Here is a 19,825-nt window from a genome sequence, read left to right as displayed (position 1 = left end):
ACCTGGGTGGCTCAGTCAGTTAAGCATCTGACTTCTGCCTAGGTCACTTGTGATTAGAGCCCCACATTGGACTCTGTGCTGACAGTTCAGAGCCTGGAGCCTGCTTCAGATTCTGTGTCTCCCTCTTCCTCTGCCCCTCCCCCATTCTCACTCTATCTCTCTCAAAAATAAATAAAAATTTTAAAAAATTTAAATGAAAAAAGAAATAAAGTTTTGGTGGTTTTTTTTTTTTTTCCAGCTCCCTCCTCTGAAGGAAGGTAGGAGGGAGAGAAGGGGTCAGGAAAGTAAGGCAATGGAAAGCTCAAAAAAATTACACTTCTTAAGGAAGTGTAAGAAATATGGGACTTACTCCTCTCAACAGATACTGACATTTAGACATGCATTGTGCAGGCCCGGAGCACGGAGGCCCTCACTGCTCTTGTATGTCCGTGATGGAGGACTCCCATCAGAACTTCAGACTGTTCGCCCCTCTGCTTAGAGGATATTTCGACTGCTGTCCGGAAGACAAGAGCAGCTGGGCTGTTAAAGTCAACAGGCTCCCACTTCTGCACCGACCAGATTGTGTCATAATTGGAAATGTGAAATATGCCTTCCTCTGTTTAGACTTCCCGGGCGTGGCATGGCTTGTTTGTGTTTCCTCCAAACCCCAGAAAAGGCCAGTCCCAGGCTTGAGTAAACTCTCCAGGCTCATTGATGAGGAGAAGGGGCCACGGCCCCTACCAGGTCCAGGTGAAATGTATGGGCTCAGTTGGAAGGAGGAGAAGGAGACAGGTGGATGCAGGAGGGGCTAGGACTGAAAACATGCCATTTTAACCAGGTTAGTCTTGCCCAGGAAATGGCCTCACCAATCCCCTCCGCCTGTCTGCAGGATCTTCTGGTCCTTCAGGCTCAGTTCAAACCCTGCCTGTTCCTTAAGGCATCCCTGGTCCCTCAGGAACCCTCCCTTCTCTGAGGTTGAACTCCCATGAAGCCTGTAATTAATTGGCACACGGACACTCGCTGGACCCAGAGAAGTCTTCTGTGGGACCAAGCCCTCTGTTCCTAGGCTGCTTTTACACCCTTCTCCTTCAGTCCCCATATTAATTTTAAGTTTAGTTATTTATTTTGAGAAAAAGAGTGCACAAGAGGAGGAGGGAGAGAGAGAAAATTCCAAGCAGCCAGTCCACAGTCCACAGTCCACAGTGCACAGCCCAACGCAAGGATCAAATCCATGAACTGTTAGATCATGACCTGAGCTGAAATCAAGAGTCGGATGCTTAACTGACTGAGCCACCCATGCACCCCTCCTTCAGTCCCCATCTTATTTAAGCCTTTACTGAAGTTTCCCCTTCTTTACCCTCTCCCCCCCACACACACCCAGAACCCACTCCCTCGCTCCACGTATCATGTAGCCCCAAGACTCCAAGATTCAGGCTCTGCTATCCATGGTAAGTCAACGATAGGTCTATTCTGCCCCCAAGTCTGCTGCTGGGCGTGTGTTTTGGGGCTCTGGGTCCATGGGTGGGAGGAAGGACTTTAGGGTTTATCATCCAAGTTTGTAGTTTGCTCTTTCCCCAAATATCTAAATATACCAGACACATCTCAACTGCAAGGATTCACATCCTGCCAAAACTCCTCACCAGGGCTGCTGGAAAGACACACATTTATCTCCTTAATGCAATTTTGAGCTGATTATTCTACGTTTGTCCCCTCCCAACCTTCCTACATAGTGAAAGATACTGTGCCCAGGTTCTCCTCCTCCATTTCTGGGTTTCTCTCTGGCTTGATCGAGGGGTAAAAGTGAAGAGAAAGAACTATATTGCTACCCAGAAAGTTAAGATTTGTTTTTCCCCGATGAGAATGCAAATTCCTTTTTATTGCCTGGAGAAGGTAGCATAGCACCAGGCACATTTAGTTGCTTCAGAGCCAGCTAAGTGACAAAGCGGGGACTCAAATTCAGGCATCTCTGCTCTACATCACATGCTTTCCTCTGTTCCATGGTTTTCCATGGCTGGGCTGACCGGAAGTCCTCGGGGGAAAAGTTATTATTATTAATTATTACTATTATTGGATCTGGGGATAAGAGGACAGAGATGTTCAGAACTAGCAGATCTCCTGTCCCGTCCCCTGTCCCACACTGCAGGGCCTCCTAGCAAGCACACAAACCCTCAAGTGAGGAAGTGGGGTCTAAGGCCATTAAATCTCTGTGGCGATGTTATTAACAGCTCCATCCTAGCTTTCACCAAGGAATCTGATCGCGAGCCCAAACTCAGCCCACGGCCCGGGAAACATGATGAAGAGGCCAGCCCAGGAGCCCTATTCCTCCATAACCATTTGGCTGAGAGTAAGAACAGAAAGCATAAGTAATTTGGACTCTTTTTTATTGACAAGAATCATGCCACATAGTAAGCACAACCTGCTAAGGCCCCACACTCAAACTGAGACCTGACCCTGGGTCAGTAGACAGAGGCTTTCGTGCATTTTCTAGCATTAAAACCCCTTTTTCCAGTGAAACCTTACACAGAAACCCAATAGGGAAAAGCAGTGAAGGTGGTGAAGATAGGGGCAGGGACTCCCAGAGCCCATCTACCAGGTCTTCCTGCTTGGTCCTCCCATGTCGTCACCCTCATCCAGACACGGGGACACCCTGGGTGAGGAACAGTCCCAGAGGGCAGCTGGGGGAGGGAGTGGACGGGCAGGAAAGCCGAGCAGCAAATTTGTTCTGCACGAGGCCCCTGGAAGCGGAGCTACTTTTGTTTTTTAGAGACTAAATAATGGGCCGAGGGATCAGAATGAAGCCTGACACAGGACCTGTCAATGTTGCTAGCATTCATCGCCTTTAAATATTCAAACATCAAGATTCTGAAGGATCTTTGACTTTTCTCTTCGTTTTTTTTTTTCCAAATGTCAACAAACACTGCTTCTGCTGAGTGAAGACTCTGGCCCTGCCTTTCTTGATGGAAAACAAAAGAAGGGGAGTGAGAGAGAAGGTGAGGAGAAATGGGGACAAAGGATAAGGATTCTCAAGATTCCTGAGAAAGCCAGATTGAGGGAAGGGGGTGGGGGTGGAGGCGCTGGAGAGCTGAAGGCCCGGCAGCCCCTCGTGTGTTGGGCTGTTCCAACGTACCCTTCATTTTACAGATAAGGAAACTGGGGCTCCAAGAAGCAAATGCAGTTATGTTACATCATAAAACAAAGTTCAAAATTAAAAAAAAAAAGTAAATTGAAACTGGAGCTCACAGTTTCTGGTGCCTGCTTTTCACATGGCAAATGTTTCCAGAAAGGAAAGGCTGTTCTCACAGACCCACAGATATGAATTAATTCTGTCAGCAAGCATTTATTAAGCCCCTACTGTGTGTCATCTATTGTCCTGCAGGCTGGGGAATAGAGATGAACAAGACACAGGCCCTGCCCCCGAGGAGTCCACAGGCCAGTGGGTGAAGCAGGCAGATAATAACCACCGCAATACAACCTAATAAATGTGGTGGCTGTGCTGTGTATATGTTGCTGTGGGGGTGTCAGCAGGACCAGATACATAATTTATGGGCTTCGGTGCAAAATAAAAATGCAGGGCCTCTGTCAAAAAAAAATCTCAGAATTTTAAGATGGTGACAGAAGAGCATCAAACCAAACATGAGGATCTTCTGAGCACAGGGTCCTGTGTGACTGCACAGGTCACACGTCCATTGATGTCACATACTCCCTCACAAAGGAAGTGCTTCTGCAGCCTAGTATGAAAGACAAAGAAGTCACCAGCATACAGGAGGGGAAGAACATTCTAGAAAAAGATAACAGCATGTCTAAAGACATGAGGAGGTGGAAACGCACAGTATATTTGAGAAATGGAACAAGTTGGTTAGTCCAGAGTAGGAGAGAGGGGTGGGAGGGTAACAAGAAATGAGGCTGGCAAGGAATCAGACCCCAAGTAGTAGCAAGATGCTTTTAAACCATACTAGGCAGCTATCCTGTCTGTACTGGTGAGTCGTTGAAGCTGCTTGGGGATATGATCTAATGGGTACTTTGGGGAAAAGCAAAACAAACTATTTGGGCAGCAGGAAGAGTGCGGGTTAGAAGACAGTGAGCCTGGAGTGAGACCCCAAGTTAGGAGGTTGGTACCATGGCCCTGACAGGAACTGAAGAAGAATAAGCAGACGGCATCCAAATATTGAAGAAAGAGTGTCTGGATGGAGGTGGCGATGGAGGTTTAGGGGCTCATCCATGAGGGGGCAATTGAACTCTCGAGTCCAGAGTTGCCCAGAGTGAGAATGAGAATGGGCACCAGAGGTAAAGATGTAGGTGAAGGAAGGAGACTTCCAAGGAGGGGGCTTAGAAATAGGAGGATGGTCAAAGGAGCAAATCACATGGATTCCTGAGACAAAAGAGTTTCAGGGGGCATAGAGTGGCCAAACTTGTAAATTAACCCAAGGGTAGGGTCAAGACTACAGCATCTGAGATAACTGAGGGGCGCAACAAAGGGTAAACCGTCCAAGGATGAGGTGTAGTCAGTGGCTGTTTCCCAAGCAATGGCAGTCCAGAAGAGCACAGGGACGACAGAGGGCTCTGGCTCCGCACCTCCACCTGCCGCATGGCTGGACGCCTGCCTCCCCCAGGCTCTCAGGGGGCCACAGTGGCCTGAATCACTGATTGTTCCTAGAACTGGAGCAGAGTAGCTCCTCCCACCTGCTCCCTCGCAGCTGCCATGTGCCTCCACAGGGGCCAGCAGAGGCCACACCTGAGCTTGGGGAGGACACTGCCCCACGGCCACCTTCCCTCACCTTCGCAGACACTCACCCAGGCATTCACCCGTTACCAACCATGCCATGGCCTCTGCAGCTGCCCACGTGGTTTGCACAGAGATGACAGAGCTACTGCCACCAACCTTGATACTTTCTGAGGCCCCAAATAGGAAGACCTCCTCCACCTTACTTGCTAGAACTCAATAGCACTTTGTTTGACTTACTCTCCCAGAATAAATAGCTCATCTGTCTTAGAACTTAATACAAGTTTCCCAGAAGGACCTGCTCAGGTATCAATGAGCAAGGTCCAGACAGCATTCCAGCTAAAACCCCATCTTCCACTGGCCCTCGGGCAGTAGACGAAATCCCCCTCCGAGTCTCAAAGAGTTCCTGCTGCAGTAGGTACATGGTCTAGGAGGTCCATGGTCCAACACAAAGTTTTCTTTTGTTAAGTTCCTACTGTGTGCCATTGTTTTACATTAATTATCTCATTTCTTTCTCAGTTCATGCCAGTGAGGTAGGTAGTAGCATTGTCCTATTTCCCAGAAGAGGTAAAGCAGAGTAGCCAATGACTGTATGGCAGTACAAAGAACATTCCAGTCCTCCATTGTGTCTGGGGGAGGGGGCTTTTACACACCTTTTTATACTTTTCAATATCTCAGGCAGCACTAGCTTCTATAAGTTCAATATATTCTATACGTTCAATAGCTTCTGGCCTTGCCTCTTCCCAGAGATAGCATAGTAAGATGAATCAACCAATGGGATCCTTTCTCATTCTTGGCTTCATACCCACAGGCTACCAGATTGTGGAAAGGGAGTGGGACAGGCCAAACTGGCCATAGTCCAAGGCTTCCAAAAGAGGTATCCTTCCTGACCCTCAACAGAGAATATGTCTGGCATCACTCCCATGAAAGCTTCCTGCTGTTCTCTGAGAGCACATGTGTGCATGAGCGTACACACATGCACACACACAAACACCAACCTCCTTACTGAGTAAAACCCATATCTCCTGCACAGAGATAAATCACAGATGGAACCCACATCATATCTGAGAAGCAAGCCAGTTGTCTACACTGGTTCTGGCTTGTTTACAGCTGGCATCGCTTCTGATTTGGCTTCCATCCATTCTGACTAGCTGATGCCCATGCCATGTCTGTTGGCTAAATATTTTTTATATCAGCCTTGATTCTGTAGACAATGAAGCACAGACAAGTTAAGTAATATGCCTATAGACCCTCAACTGTCAAATGGCAGAGCCAGCATTCATAACCAGCCCTATCTAACTGCACAGCCCAGTGCTGTTAGCCCCGTGCTCCATACATTAGGACTCTCTCAGGCCGAATGCCTACTGGGTAGCCATGTAGATGGACCCCTAGTGGTCCATCCAAACATGCTTGATGTCACATGATAAAAATTCAAAGCTGACCCTGTTTGGAAACTTGGCTATGCACGTTAAAAATAATAATAATAATAATAATAGTAACTCTAAGGAAAGGCAAATGGTGAAACTCATTTCTACAAATCTCATAAATTTCAGATAAGCCATCTAGGGAGAATGAGCCAGGGCTTTTTTCCCCCTCTGAATTGGATTACTAGTTCCTGGGAAATGCCCATAAAACAACATGCTTTCAGTTTCCAGGCCTTTACTTATGTTACTGTATGCATTTAAATGCTTGTTAGCAGGTGATCCTCATGAGTTTAGGGCAGTGCACCAGCCTAAACATGACCCAGATAAGAGACCCCACACTGAAACACATACAAATAACCATCCTTTGGCTCTCCTGTGAAGTACCGTTCAGGAAGCACTAAGCGAGTCATGGGTGTAATGGCAGCATTGCACCACTGGCACCATGGGCTGGAGGGGCTAGAACAACAGGTGCCTTGCTTCCCAACCTCCCAGCTTCCCCAAACCAAGACAGTGGTTCTCAAGTGTGGCCTGTGCCAGCGGCAGCAGCATCACCAGGAAACTTGTAAGAAATGCAAATGCCCTTCCCCCCTCCCATAACTGCTGAGTATGTGTTTTAATAGGCCCACCTACTGATTCTGGTGTGCACTAAAATTTAAGAGTCACCGCAGGAGAGGTCAGCAAAGACTTAAGATCGTGAGAGTCTGTCCCTTTGCCCAAGAGAACTTAGGAACCACCAGCCCTTAAAGAGAAGCATTTCTTTAAAAAGTGATGTGGTAAAAGGATGAATTTCAGAGTTCAGAGTATGAACCTGGAATTCTATCACACTCAACCACTTGCAAGCCATGTGCCCGTGAGCATATCACTTAATGTCTCTCAGAATTAGCTTCATCAGCTGTAAAATGAAAAGTATAAACCTAGCACAGTGCCTGGCATACAGAAGGCGCTAAATAAAAAATAACTGTTATAATGCTGCTTCTTCTCAATCAGCAACTGAGCACAATAGCCAGAAAACATCGAGAACCTCTGTCCAGTCAGTAGATTACAGGGAACATCCACATAAGGAGAGGGATAATCTCCCTGGGGAGGGGCCAGGACAGACTCCCCCACTCCCACCTGCTGAGCCAGGTGGGGGAGGTTCCCAGTTCAATGAGCTCTGTTTGTGCTCAGCAAGAATCACAGGATCACAACGATCTCATCAGCACAGTTGGAGAACGACAGACATGAAGCCCAGATCCAGATCTTCAGGCACAGAATGTCACCAAGGAAAAACTGACTTGCTCCTTCATGATGACATTCCCCCCAAGATACCATTCCTTGGAGAAACTTCAAGTTCTGTGCTGAAGTGTGGGAAAAGCTAAATAAGACCCTAAATTACAAATGTCAGAACAGAGCAGAGCAAGGGTTTTTTTTCAAATTTTTTAACGTTTATTTATTTTTGAGAGACAGAGAGAGCAAGCATGAGTGGGGAGGAGCAGAGAGAGAGGGAGACACAGAATCTGAAGCAGGCTCCAGGCTCTGAGCTGTCAGCACAGAGCCCAATGCGGGACTAGAACTCACGCACCATGAGATCATGACCTGAGCTGAAGTCGGACGCTCAACTGACTGAGCCACCCAGGTGCCCCTATAAGGTAGGTGAACCTATGGAGCACCAGCATTCTTCTCAAAGCTAGAACAAACTATCCAAAAATTTGTATGGAACCACAGAAGACCCCAAATAGCCAAAGTAATATTGAAGAAGAAAACCAAAACGGGAGGCATCACCATCCCAGACTTTAGCCTCTACTACAAAGCTGTCATCATCAAGACAGTATGGTATTGGCACAAAAACAGACATGTAGATAATTGGTATAGAATAGAGAACCNGGATGGACCTTGAGGGTGTTATGCTGAGCGAAATAAGTCAGGCAGAGAAGGACAAATATCATATGTTTGCACGTATAGGAGGATTAGGAAGAACTTAACGGAGGACCATGGGGGAGAAGAAGGGGGGAAATAGTGGGGGAGAGGGAGGGAGGCAAACCGTGAGAGACTCTTGAATGCTGAGAACAAACTGAGGGCTGATGGGGATGGAAGTGAGGGGAATGGGGGTGATGGGCATGAAGGAGGACACTTGTGGGGATGAGCACTGGGTGTTGTATGGAAACCAACTTGACAATAAACTATTTAAGGAAAAAAAAAACCTACGGAGCCCCAGCTCCCATCTTCCCAGGAGAGAAGGGATAGAGGACAGGACGGGAGGCAATAATCAGGGACAGAGTGGACACCTGACACAGCGCCAGAAGGTAGGGGAGGAGTGAATACTGTTTATAGCAGAGCTTCTCAACTACTCAATGATGTGTATAATTCACTCATTAAAATGCAGATTCGGATTGAGCAAATCTGGGATGGTGCCTGAGACTCTGCATTTCTACAAGGGGAGAAAATTAGGCTAGATAACAAGATTTTTAAAAATACTTTCCTTTTTATATATAAAGCTGTTGTGCTTTCTTTTTTATTTTTTAAAGATTTATCCATTTTTGAGAGACAGAGACAGAGTGTGGGTGGGGTGCAGAGAGAGAAGGAGACAGAATCTGAAGCAGGCTCCAGGCTCTGAGCTGTCAGCACAGAGCACGATACAGGGCTCTAAACCACAAACCATGAGATCATGACCTGAGCCGAAGTCCGAGATTTAACTGACTGAGTCACCTAGGCACCCGTAAAATACATTGTAATTTCAGTTCTTTGATAAACATTTATTTATTTATTTATTTATTTATTTATTTATTTATTTATTTATTTATTTATTTATTGGAGAGGGGGAAGGGGCAATGAAAGAGGGAGAGAGAAAATCCCAAGCAGGCTCCATGCTCAGCACAGAGCCTGACGTGGGGCTTGATCCCAGGACCACAAGATCATGAACTAAGCCGAAATCAAGAGTCAGATGCTTAACCAACTGAGCCACCCATACATCCCAATAGGATTATTTTTGGGGGGCTGGAGAGAGAGGAAAATTGATCAATGCTAGCAATTTAATAAATTTTGTATCCTTGCATAGGAACATGTCCTAGCAATGTACTTCATAAACTGTGTTGTTTGATAAAATGAAGGATAAATTACAAAATAGTTTGTAGGAGAAACACTTGTAAATTAAATGTTATCACCATAATCATTACTGTGTTACCCTGGGCTCTCCCTAGCATGTAGTATTTAAGAGTGCCAATCAGTCCTCATCTATTCAACATTCTAAGGCTCTCAAGACCTCAAAATGAGCCCTAGTTTTAACCCAGAATTTACACTGAGCTCACACTATTGTTTATTTCATAAATTCTTGCACCTAACGCTAAGCAGAATAATATTGGCCATGTTATTCTATACATTTTTCATTTCTGATGATTTGGTAGCTTGTGTTGCCCACCAGCCCTCTACCCCCGGAGACTGAGTTATCCATGACTTGAGGTGGGATGGAGTAGAAGAGAGAACAAGGGATTAAATTTCCAAGAGGAAGGTGGCTTTGACATTCAAGTTCAATTTTTTAAGTTCACAGAAAAGACAATAATCTTGAGAGCCCTGGTTTTCCAGTACAAAAACTTGGCAGCTGAGAAGATGAAAGAGTCTTTCTGAATTCCGCAGAGTAGGCAGGATGGAAGACATGAAGTGGGAGCAGTTTACCTCCTCTGGAGGGAGAGAAGCTCCAGGAAAATCATGGAGTAGAGTTGTGTGGCATGAATGTCCTGATTAGACTCAGCGTGTCCCTTCTAGGGCACCTCTCCAGGTGGTTGCTTATAGAATTCCAAGTGGAAAGAAAGTCTTCTATCACGAGTTCATAGGGCATTGGTCAGGGTCACTTGTTCTGAACCGGAGGACAGGCCACACGTCACATGGGCTGCAGATACGGAGGCAACCAATGCAGTGAGAGCAGAGAGTCATGCCCCCAAAGCTGGTAGGACCAATTGCTCCACCTCAGAGACCAGGCAGGACAGAAGCCAGCACACAAACCGGACAGGAACCGTCCTCCCTCTCGCTGCCGTGAGGTGCCATCCCGGGAGAAGAGAGAACACTTGCTAAGGGATAAGGATGCTGATAGAAAGTTTGAACTTAAAATAAGTGAGTTTTGGGGATGCCTGGGTGGCTCAGTTGGGTTAAGCATCAGACTTTGGCTCAGGTCATGATCTCACAGTTCGTGGGTTCAAGCCCCGCATCAGGGTCTGTGCTGACAGTGTGGAGCCTGCTTAGGATTCTTTTTCTTTCCCTCTCTCTGCCCTTTTTTCACTCTCGCTCTCTCAAAATAAATAAACATGAGATAAATAAAATAAATGAGTGAGTTTTTACTGTCTGAGTAGTGAAAAAAGACTACAAATCAAGACAGAATTTGACTAAGCTACCTTTAATTGTTAAGAATAAATCTTTTCACAATAGCAAAAAAGTGATGGCTAGTGACAGTTTTAAGAAAATAACATTTCAGTTAGCACATCCGAGTTGTGACTAAGTTTCAAACCCACTACATGTCTTGATTTTGGGCAACAGTAAGAGCAAAACAGATGAAGTCTCTACTCCCCTACGCAGCCTATAGTTCAGTGGGAAGGCAGTCATTAAACAGGCAGTCACACAGAGAAATACAAAACAACCGTTGTGCTCAGTGCTATGAAGGAAAAGTACAAGGAGGAAAGGGAGGAAGACCCTTGTCCCAAATCCTCCTGCCTGCCCATCTCGATGCCAGAAATTCAACATCTAGAATGAATTCTACTGGTTAATCACTGCTTTCTCCAAAGACTTGTGGAAGGAGCTGCTCGTGAACTTGCTAACCTTTGCATTTTGAGAGTTTAATAATTGCCAATCTGTTCAAAAAATAAAAAAGCAGGAAAGCTCTGAAAGTCTAGTTGGGGAGGCAGGGAGGAACAAGCAATGGGGACCCCATAGCTGGGATCATGAAGAGGGCAGCATATGGAGAGGAAGCGCATAGGAGGATCACTCTGTGGGGAGCCTGGGGAAGAGTCCAGCGGGGGTTGCAGGGATGGAGGGGGGACCAGGGGGAGTGGTGGGGGGAAGAGGAGCACGTAGGGATGGAGGGAGGAATGGGGGGCAGGGGCACAGGCAGGAGCACGTAGGGATGAGGTTTCCACGACAAACATGCCAGACAGTCTTGCCCAGGGTTGCTCCATCCTATACAATAGCATTTGGAGCTTAGCACAAGTGTATAGTGATCCTGTGGGTAGGGTCTGACGCCTGCACTAGGGCAGTATAGACAGCACCTAGATGTCAGGATAACCTGACACCTGGAAAGAAGTTTAGTCTCTTTTGTAAACTCAAGGGACCTCAGCTTTTACCTTAGTGCCCACAGGGAAGCAGGGTCCTTCTTCCAGGGAAGCGAGGGAGACCTGGGTAGCCAGCAGTTCCTCTCACTTCCAGGAAGGAGCATGGCATTGTGGTTAAATCCATTGCTCTGACATCCAGCAAAATTCAGACTCAGGCACTTAACAAATGAGGGTGAGCTACTTGACCTCTCTGCACCATCACTTTCTTGTCTGTGAAATGGGAACAATAAATGTAGTTATCTCATCATGAGATCAAGTAAGACACCTTATGCAGCATGCTTTTTCAGTTACCGGCTACTCACTGGAGTTCAGAGAGAGGCAATGGTGTGAAGCTGGTCGTGGCCATCTGGCAGGTAAGTGCGCCGCAGCATCAGCATCACCTGGATGCTTCACCCCAGACCTATAGAACCAGCATTTCTAGGAATCTGTGTTTTAACAAACTTTCCAGGAGACTTTTATGAACCCAGGTTTGAGAAGCATAACTCCATAATCACAGATAAGCCTGAAGTCATCCGTAGCGTGTGAGTAAAGCACTGGGGGAGGGGAATGGATGTTGAATGCTTGCTGGTGGAGTATCTTATGCAAGTCCTTTCTTCTCCAGAGGCAGTGATAAGATTGATGAGAGCACCCCATCATGTGCCTGAAAGGGCTTTGCAACACATCAAACACCATGAGAGTGGAAGAGATTGTGATTCTTATCGCCACATTTGTAATAGGGTTTTTTAAAAGGGAAAACAGCCAAGTCCTTGGCTTTCCTTCCTCTGCTCTTGGCAAGACCTCCTACTGCTCTAGGAGGACTGCAAGAACATTGACCCAGAATTCCCTGCAGGTTTCCTTGGAAAAGCAAGCTAACTCTGACAGCTAAAACTGCTCCACGGTGGATGGGAAGATCCCTGCGGCTCCGACCCCACAGCTACTCCCTCTGGTTTCTGCCTGCACAGCTGACCCACACAGCGGGGCTCTCCGTGCCTCGGGAGCTTTCTGCTGATGGAGCATAGCTTCCAGGGACCCCCAGGATTTGAATCAAGACCAATAAATGAGTAGGTGGGGGGAGTTACAAAGGGTTAGGTTTCGTGCCCAAATAAGGAAGAACTGCAACTATTGGAGCTGCTCAAAAGTGGCCTCAACTTCCCTAGTAGATCCCTGACAGACAAGTGAGATCCCTGACCTAGGAGATGGTCACTCACAGGCTAATGACCCTCTGGCAGGGCTTTTTTTCTTTTTTTAATCCTTTTTCTTCTTACCCAGGTCTAGGAGCAGCGTGCTGTGCCTGATACCTGAAGGACCTTCTTCAAAACATCCCTAAATCTCTTATTTCATTCCGTTGGTATTTGCTTATTACCTACCGCAAGTCAGGCGCTGGCCTAGACACTCAGGATGGAGGGTCTTGCTCTCGGTTTAGACTAGGTGAACACGGAAGCCTCTCTACACAAGTGATGTTGTGGGCTGAGCTCTAGAGCACAAGCAGGAGCCAGAAGTGGGGACATTATGTGGGTGAGCACATCAGGCCACGGTCCTGATGCAGGAGTCCGGGGGCACAGTCAGAGGCGGCAAACCCCAGGAGAAGGCAGGGAGAGACCAGATCCTATATGGAAGGCCTTATTCGCCAGCGTCTGGGGTTTGGAGGGTTTTTTCCTTTTGTTTTTCTTTCTCTACTGCAGCACTCAAACAAGCCTGCTGACTGCCAGCATCATTGGAATTTCTTTGTTGAACACCTACTTCCTGCTACAAACATCAGGAAACCAGGGCCCTATCCTCTCCCACCAGCTGCTACTTCCTCCAAACACTCTGGAGCCTGACCTTTGTTTTCAGCATCTTTCTTCACTCTGTATCATCGAAAAACTTGGACCTGACAGCCAATTGCTCACTTTCTGATGCACCGGCTGGTTACCAAACCAACATCCTTTTTCTTCTTATATCTGTCTTTTCCATGTGATGAAACACAGGTGCAGAGTGAATACGGGCCCAAATACAACCATGAAATAACAGACTCAATCTCTCCAGGGAGGTGGGGTGGAGGTGGGGTGGTGGGCGATGAGGCACAATGGTTAAGGCACAAGGTCTGAGTTCCTTCTCACCTGCCAGCTGTGTGACCTTGGGCTGGCCATCTCTCAGAGCCTCAGTGTTGCCATACGTAAAATAAAGATAATGATAGTCCCTACTTCACGGGAGGGTGAGTACGGCCCCATATTTTATAAGTAAAGAATTTAGAGCAGAGGCCGGTGCTTAGGGAGTGCTTAAGAAGCATAAAGCCTTATTTGGCCCAAACTTTGGCTTTTTGTGAGTGTTCACAATTGTTCCACACTGAACGAGTATCTTTGGGTATCTCCTGTGGACCAGGCATTGTGCTAGACACAGTTTCACAGAAATGGCTCTGGTCTACAAGTCATACAACCTGATTCTTCTGCCAGGAGCTGGGTGACCAAGGACCAGCCTTGTCATCTCTCAAGTCCTCAGGTCTCTTCCCCCTGAAAGGAGTGAGCTGGGATCACGTGCCCTCCGAGGCCCTTCCGGTCCTGGGTTGGCCCAGTGAGTGTCCTCAGGAGGATGCGGCCTCCAGTCCTGCCCAGATGGGGCTGACCGCTCCAGTCACTCGTGTCCACCGGTCCTAGCGTGCGAGCACGTGCCCTGGAGAGAAGCAGGCCTGATCACTGTCTTGTGTTCGCCATAAAATATTGATTAGGGAATTTAAAATTTCGAAATGATTTAGGAGCCCCGAGACGGGGACGTAATGTGCTGTGCCCAGCTGCGTTATGAGCCATCTATCTCCTGTCAGCAAGCAGCACGAAACTGACAGAATCAATACAAACGTGTCTGAAGAGAAGCTTAACTCATTTCCTTCCTCCAGGGGCAGTGGTTGGAATGGGTCAGCCCTGGGAGATGGCGCTGAAGCTGGAGCCCGCACGCCCATCTGCCGGGTGCAGGGGAGGGAAGACTGCTGGGGACCTGGCTATTTTCACTTTCTCCATTGGCTGCTATGTGTATCTCTGCTAATACATCAGGAAAATTAATAAATCTGAAACTTGCATTCTCTCCTTTCCTTTCCTAAGGCTTTAAATAGGATCTTCTGGGCTGTGGCCTGAAAGGAAAATAATAACAACAGCTACCTCATATTTAGCACCAAGAATCTTCTAAAGAATCATCTTAACTTCTCAGAGCCTCAGTTTCCTTATCTGTGAAAGGAAGAGAATGATCACACGGTCCCACGGGGTTGATGCCAGATTAAAGCAGAGGCACGGTGAATGTAATTAATGCCAATGACCTATATATTCAAAAATGGCTAGAGGAACCTGGGTGGCTCAGTCAGTTAGGCATCGGACTCTTGGTTTCTGCACTGATAGTGCAGAGCCTGCTTGGGATTCTCTCTCTCTCTCTCTCTCTTCTCCTCCTCCCTTTCTCTCTCTCAAAATAAATAAATAAACAAACAAAAAAATCTTTAAATAGTCAGAATAGTAAATTTCATGTTATGCATATTTTACCACTATTAAAAAAATAATATAAACCTAACAAGATTAAAGCAGAGAAACTATAGCATATAGTACATAAAAGGTTCTCCCAAAATGGCGGCTATTGAGGAGATTGGGCGGGGAGGGCAAAGTGTAACAAGTAACATGTCCAAGGTAACAAGTTGCAAATCCGAAACAAAAGCACTGTCCTTGCAGCTACACCGTGCTACGGGAGACAGAGCAGGTGTGTTACACGAATCCTCTGCATCCTTCTCTGCCTGACCAGCGTCCCAGGTGCAGGTCTTGTATTCCTCAGCAAAGTTAATAAATATGTCACTCCCAGGGAATGGCTTTGCTCCTTCCTGCCTCACATATGGTTCTATGCACCTGAAACATTTATTAAACACACTGAGAAGCTTGAATAAGAATTTAATTTTTCTAGCTAAACAATGGTGTGTGCAGCAGGCAAAGAGAATTACTTGTTTAATCTTACCTTTGCATGCCTACTCAGTTTAAGAGGCCTGGCTTACCCCAGGAGCAGTGTGACATCTCAGGATTTAGGATACTAAATGGCACATCTATAAAGGACCTATTTACTACATAAAGGAAAAGCCAATCTGTAGGTCTTTTTAACTCCAGATTTTTTTCATGATAAATTTATATTCCTAAGGACATATATACACTAAAGCCACTTTTTCCCCAAGGCACTGTTAACCCCCTCACAGGGCAGAGTACAGACTTACTCTCTGTTTTCTCACCCTAAGCCTCAAATCCTAGAATCGTTGTATGGCTTTTGCTTAGCATATCTGCCTTTTATTCAACCCCTTCCTATAGTCTTATCATTTCTTTACTCCATCTATCACATTTATTGATTGAAAAAGCACTTGTTAGGCACCTACTACAGGCCAGGCAATATGCACCATATGGAGAGAGAATTAAGACAGAGTTTTTGCCTGTAGAAAACTAATGGCCTAGCAGAAAAGACAAACATGAAAAGAAAAGAGCATAACCTAGTATTTGAAATGTGATTCGAGGGTACCAGAAGAGGTAACAATTTACTCTCCTGGAGGGTCAGGAGCAACATCAGTCTATGAGTGACTTTTGAAATGCATCTTCATGTTAAGCAAAAGGACCCAAATGGACGGAGTAAGGAAAAGCACTCTAGAGGTGGCACATGGCCAGTGGCATGGATCTGAAGGCCAGGATGGCCGACTAAGGATCTGAGTATAGTTTGTCAAAGCTAGACCATAGGCTGTGGGTAGGGATGATGGGGTGGAGATGGGGGGCCAAAAACTGGTGCTTTGGTTGTTAGCAGCCAGAAGATCTGAGCAGACATTTTTCCAAAGAAGACATACATATTGGCCAATGGTTACATGAAAAAGTGCTCAACATCACCAATCATCAGGGAAATGCAAATCAAAACCACAATGAGATATCACTTCTCACCTATTAGAATGGTTATCATTAAAAAGATAAGAAATAACAATTCTGGTGATGATGTGGAGAAAAGGGAACTCTTGTACACTTCGGTGGGAATGGAAATTGGTGCAGCCACTATGGAAAACAGTATGAAGTTTCCTCAAAAAATGAAAAATAGAACTACCCTATGATCCAGTAATGTTACTCCTGGGTATTTATGTGAAGAAGACAAAAACAGTCATTTTTTCAAATGACTTTCAAATATCTTTTCAGATATATTCACTCCCATGTTCACGGCAGCATTATTTGCAATAGCCAAGATATGGAAATTGCCTAAGTATCCATCAGTGAATGAACAGATAAAGAAGATGGAATATTATTTGGCCATTGAAAAAGAATGAGCTCTTGCCATAGATGAAACTCAAGGGCATTACGCTAAGTGAAGTAAGTCGTACAGAGAAAGACAAATACTATATGATCTCACTTAAATGTGGAATTAAAAGAGAAAAGAGAAAAAACCCACAAATGAACAAAAAGCAAGCTTGTAGATATAGAGAACATATTGGTGGTTGCTAGAGGTGGGGCAGATCAGAGAAATAGGTGAAGGAGGTAAAAGATACAAACTTCCAGTTAGAATATAAATAAGTCTTAGCATAGAATGTACAGTATGGTGTCTAAGTTCAATAGTACTGTACTGCATATTTGAAAGTTGCTAAGAGAGTAGATCTGAAAAGTTCTCATCACAAGAAAAAAAATTGTAATTATGTAAGGTTACAAATGTTAACTAGACTTATTATAGTGTTCATTTCATAGTGTCTACAATATGGAATAATTATGTTGTACACCTGAAACTAATATAATGTTACATATCAATTTTGCCTCAATTTAAAAAAAATGGTCTGCTGGATTCTATTATTATTCTTAATTGTTCCCTCTCCCCTTCTATAAGAGAAATATGCATCCTTTTCCACTGTCAAACAATGTCAATTTACAGAAACTCCTTGTGAAAGAAATATATTCCTTGCCTCCACTAATCACAGGCCACATGAGATTTGCTTTAGCCAACTCGGTGTGAACAAGTGACATATGCCACATTCCACAGAAGAACCATTGTGTGCTTCAGCCATGTCTCTTTCATTTTCCATAAGAATAGCTATCCCAGATGGTGGCTGTTTCTTCAACCTAGATTCTTAAAGGAAGAATATATTTGTTGTAGGAGCAGTGCCATTCCAACCCACAGACGATCTGAAATGTGATCAAGAAATAAACTTTTGTTGTAAGCCACTAAGATGTGGGGGTTGCTTGTTACTGCAACCTAATCTGATGCAAACTGACTAATATAGGTGGGAACGTATTCACACAAGGCTCCAAGAAACAGGCAAATGGAGCCTTCATGTTTAAAATTCTGCCAACCTGAATGGAAATTGTGGATAAATGACTAAAGGAAAAGGGGTGTTCATTCTCCCAAAGTCATGGTCCATTTTGAGCCTGACACCATTTCCTCTCTTGCATTTGCTGCTCAAAATCTCCCAGCTTTCTCACAAAAGACCTTTGATCATCATCTTTCTACTAGGGGAGAGACACTAGTAGGGTTTCCAAATTCTCTAAATTGAAATTATTCAATTGAACTCTAACACCGAATAGATCTATGAAATAAGATGGAGCTAGCTGATTTCATGCTTCAAGTTTTTTTTTTTTTTCCATTTCCAAACCTGATGGTTTCTATCTGTAAAACACCAAGGCAGTAGGCCATCTGCCACTTAAGTTTCTGCAGTAGCACTTAAAGCAGACAATGCTTTTTGCCTGAGGAAAGTTACCTTCCTTCTCGTGTTAGCTTATCCAAGAGAGACAAAGATAGAGTTCTGGTATTATCCAGAGGAAGACATTGCTAGAGGGGTTTTCACAGATTATTCGATCTTCCTTTTTAGAGATGAGAAAATTGAAGACATAATGTGATATACAAAGCAGCTGGCACATAATAGGTACTCAATATATAGCTACTGAATAAATGGATGAATTAAAAACTGAATGAATGAATGAATGAATGAATGAATGAATGAATGAATGAAAGCTTACCCTAATAGCTGATGGCAGGACTGGTCGTAATTAGAGCTAGTATACCGTGTCAAATGCACTTTTCCCTAGGATGAATTGTGTTTTCCCATTCATTCATCCATTCAGTCAATATCCAAATTGTATTGAGCTGCTCCTGTGTGCTAGGTATAATGCTGTACACCGCGGAGGAGGAAGATGGCTTGAGCAGGTCACAGCCTCTGCCTTCCAAAAGCCCAGGTCTAATGTGAGCTCCTCACCATTGTAACTTCCTCACCAAAACCACCTTTGTATTCTATTTCTTTAATTCTTCAATCATCCTCCCCTTCACAAAGAAAATGTTTCTACAAGTTTACTAGTAGTTTTGAAGTGGCAATTGTCACCCTTTAGGACCTCTGGATCTTTTTACATTCTTAAGGAATTATTGCAGACCCCAAAAGGCTTCTGTTCAATGTAGGGGGGTTTTGGTCATCTTCCATCATAACTGTTAATGCTAACAATATTTACCACATTTAAAGTTAAAAATAAGAAGTGTTTGAGATATGTATTTATTTATTTGTTTATTTAAATCATTTAAATATGATAATAATAAACCCAGTATGTGTTAACATAAATAGCATTTTTCTTTTTGAAAAATATATTTTTCAAATAAAAATAACTTCAGTGAAAGAACGGCATTGTTTTACATTTTTGTCAAATATCTTTAATGCCCAGCTTAAAGAAAATAACTAGATTCTCATGTCTGGTTCTATATTTCATCTCTTGTGATATCACGTGTCTTGTAGCCTTTGGAAAATTCCATGGTACACTAAGAATATGGAAAGTGGAAATAGTAAACAATGCCTTAATATTGTTTTGAACATAATTTCAATCTCAGGGACTCGCTAAGTGGTCTTAGGGACATCCCTCAAACCCCTGGACCACACTTAGAGAACCACTATCCTGAAGATAAGTTAATCTTCCTTTCAATTGGGGATGGGGGGCAAGAGGAGGGAAATTGGAAAGTTAAAAGGGAAAGGAAAATGCTAAGGGACCTGAGTATGTTAAACCTCTGAACAGATGCCATTTAGGATGTAGAGAGTCAAGGTGGAACACGGCTCTCCCCCATAGCCACTTAATTATTTTTTTAAGGTTGGACAGCAATGCCCCAGAAACATTTAATACTCTTTACATGAGGCCCCATGAAATTCAAGACAGGGTCATTGCTATACCAGGGTTTCTCCTCCATTAATCCTGTTTCATCCTCTTGAGGACCAAATGACTTACAAGGATAAAGCAAGTTGTTTTAAAGGAAAAGGTACAATCAATTACCCATACACCAATCCCATGTCAAATAAATAAATGTCACCTTTACAGTGGCAAAGACAAGAATAATATACCCCGAAAACATGTCTAAGCCTATGAAACCTTTCTTTTGTGTATATATTAATCAAAGCATAACTCATTGTACCAATAAAGGATTGGTGGGAAGTTATGAAAATATGAAAACTACAT

The 19,825-nt window shown here is 44.6% G+C and overlaps 1 long non-coding RNA gene across 2 annotated transcripts; it reads left to right on the top strand.

The window, feature by feature from the left end:
• Positions 1 to 651: 651 nt before the first annotated feature.
• Positions 652 to 3,479, top strand: LOC144230820 (uncharacterized). 2 transcript variants are annotated; one of them, XR_013334891.1, is made up of 4 exons: positions 652 to 817; positions 1,361 to 1,427; positions 2,916 to 2,969; positions 3,356 to 3,479. It is a non-coding gene; the product is annotated as an uncharacterized LOC144230820 (long non-coding RNA). The 2 variants fall into 2 exon arrangements; XR_013334890.1 differs by lacking the exon at positions 3,356 to 3,479 and adding an exon at positions 3,121 to 3,165.
• The last annotated feature ends 16,346 nt before the right edge of the window (positions 3,480 to 19,825 follow it).

This window comes from Crocuta crocuta, unplaced genomic scaffold (assembly GCF_008692635.1).
Source record: "Crocuta crocuta isolate KB4526 unplaced genomic scaffold, BGI_CrCroc_1.0 scaffold3, whole genome shotgun sequence".
Taxonomy (NCBI): Eukaryota; Metazoa; Chordata; class Mammalia; order Carnivora; family Hyaenidae; genus Crocuta; species Crocuta crocuta.
Note: the sequence above shows the minus strand (reverse complement) of the source record. Positions and strands in the feature narration are given on the sequence as shown.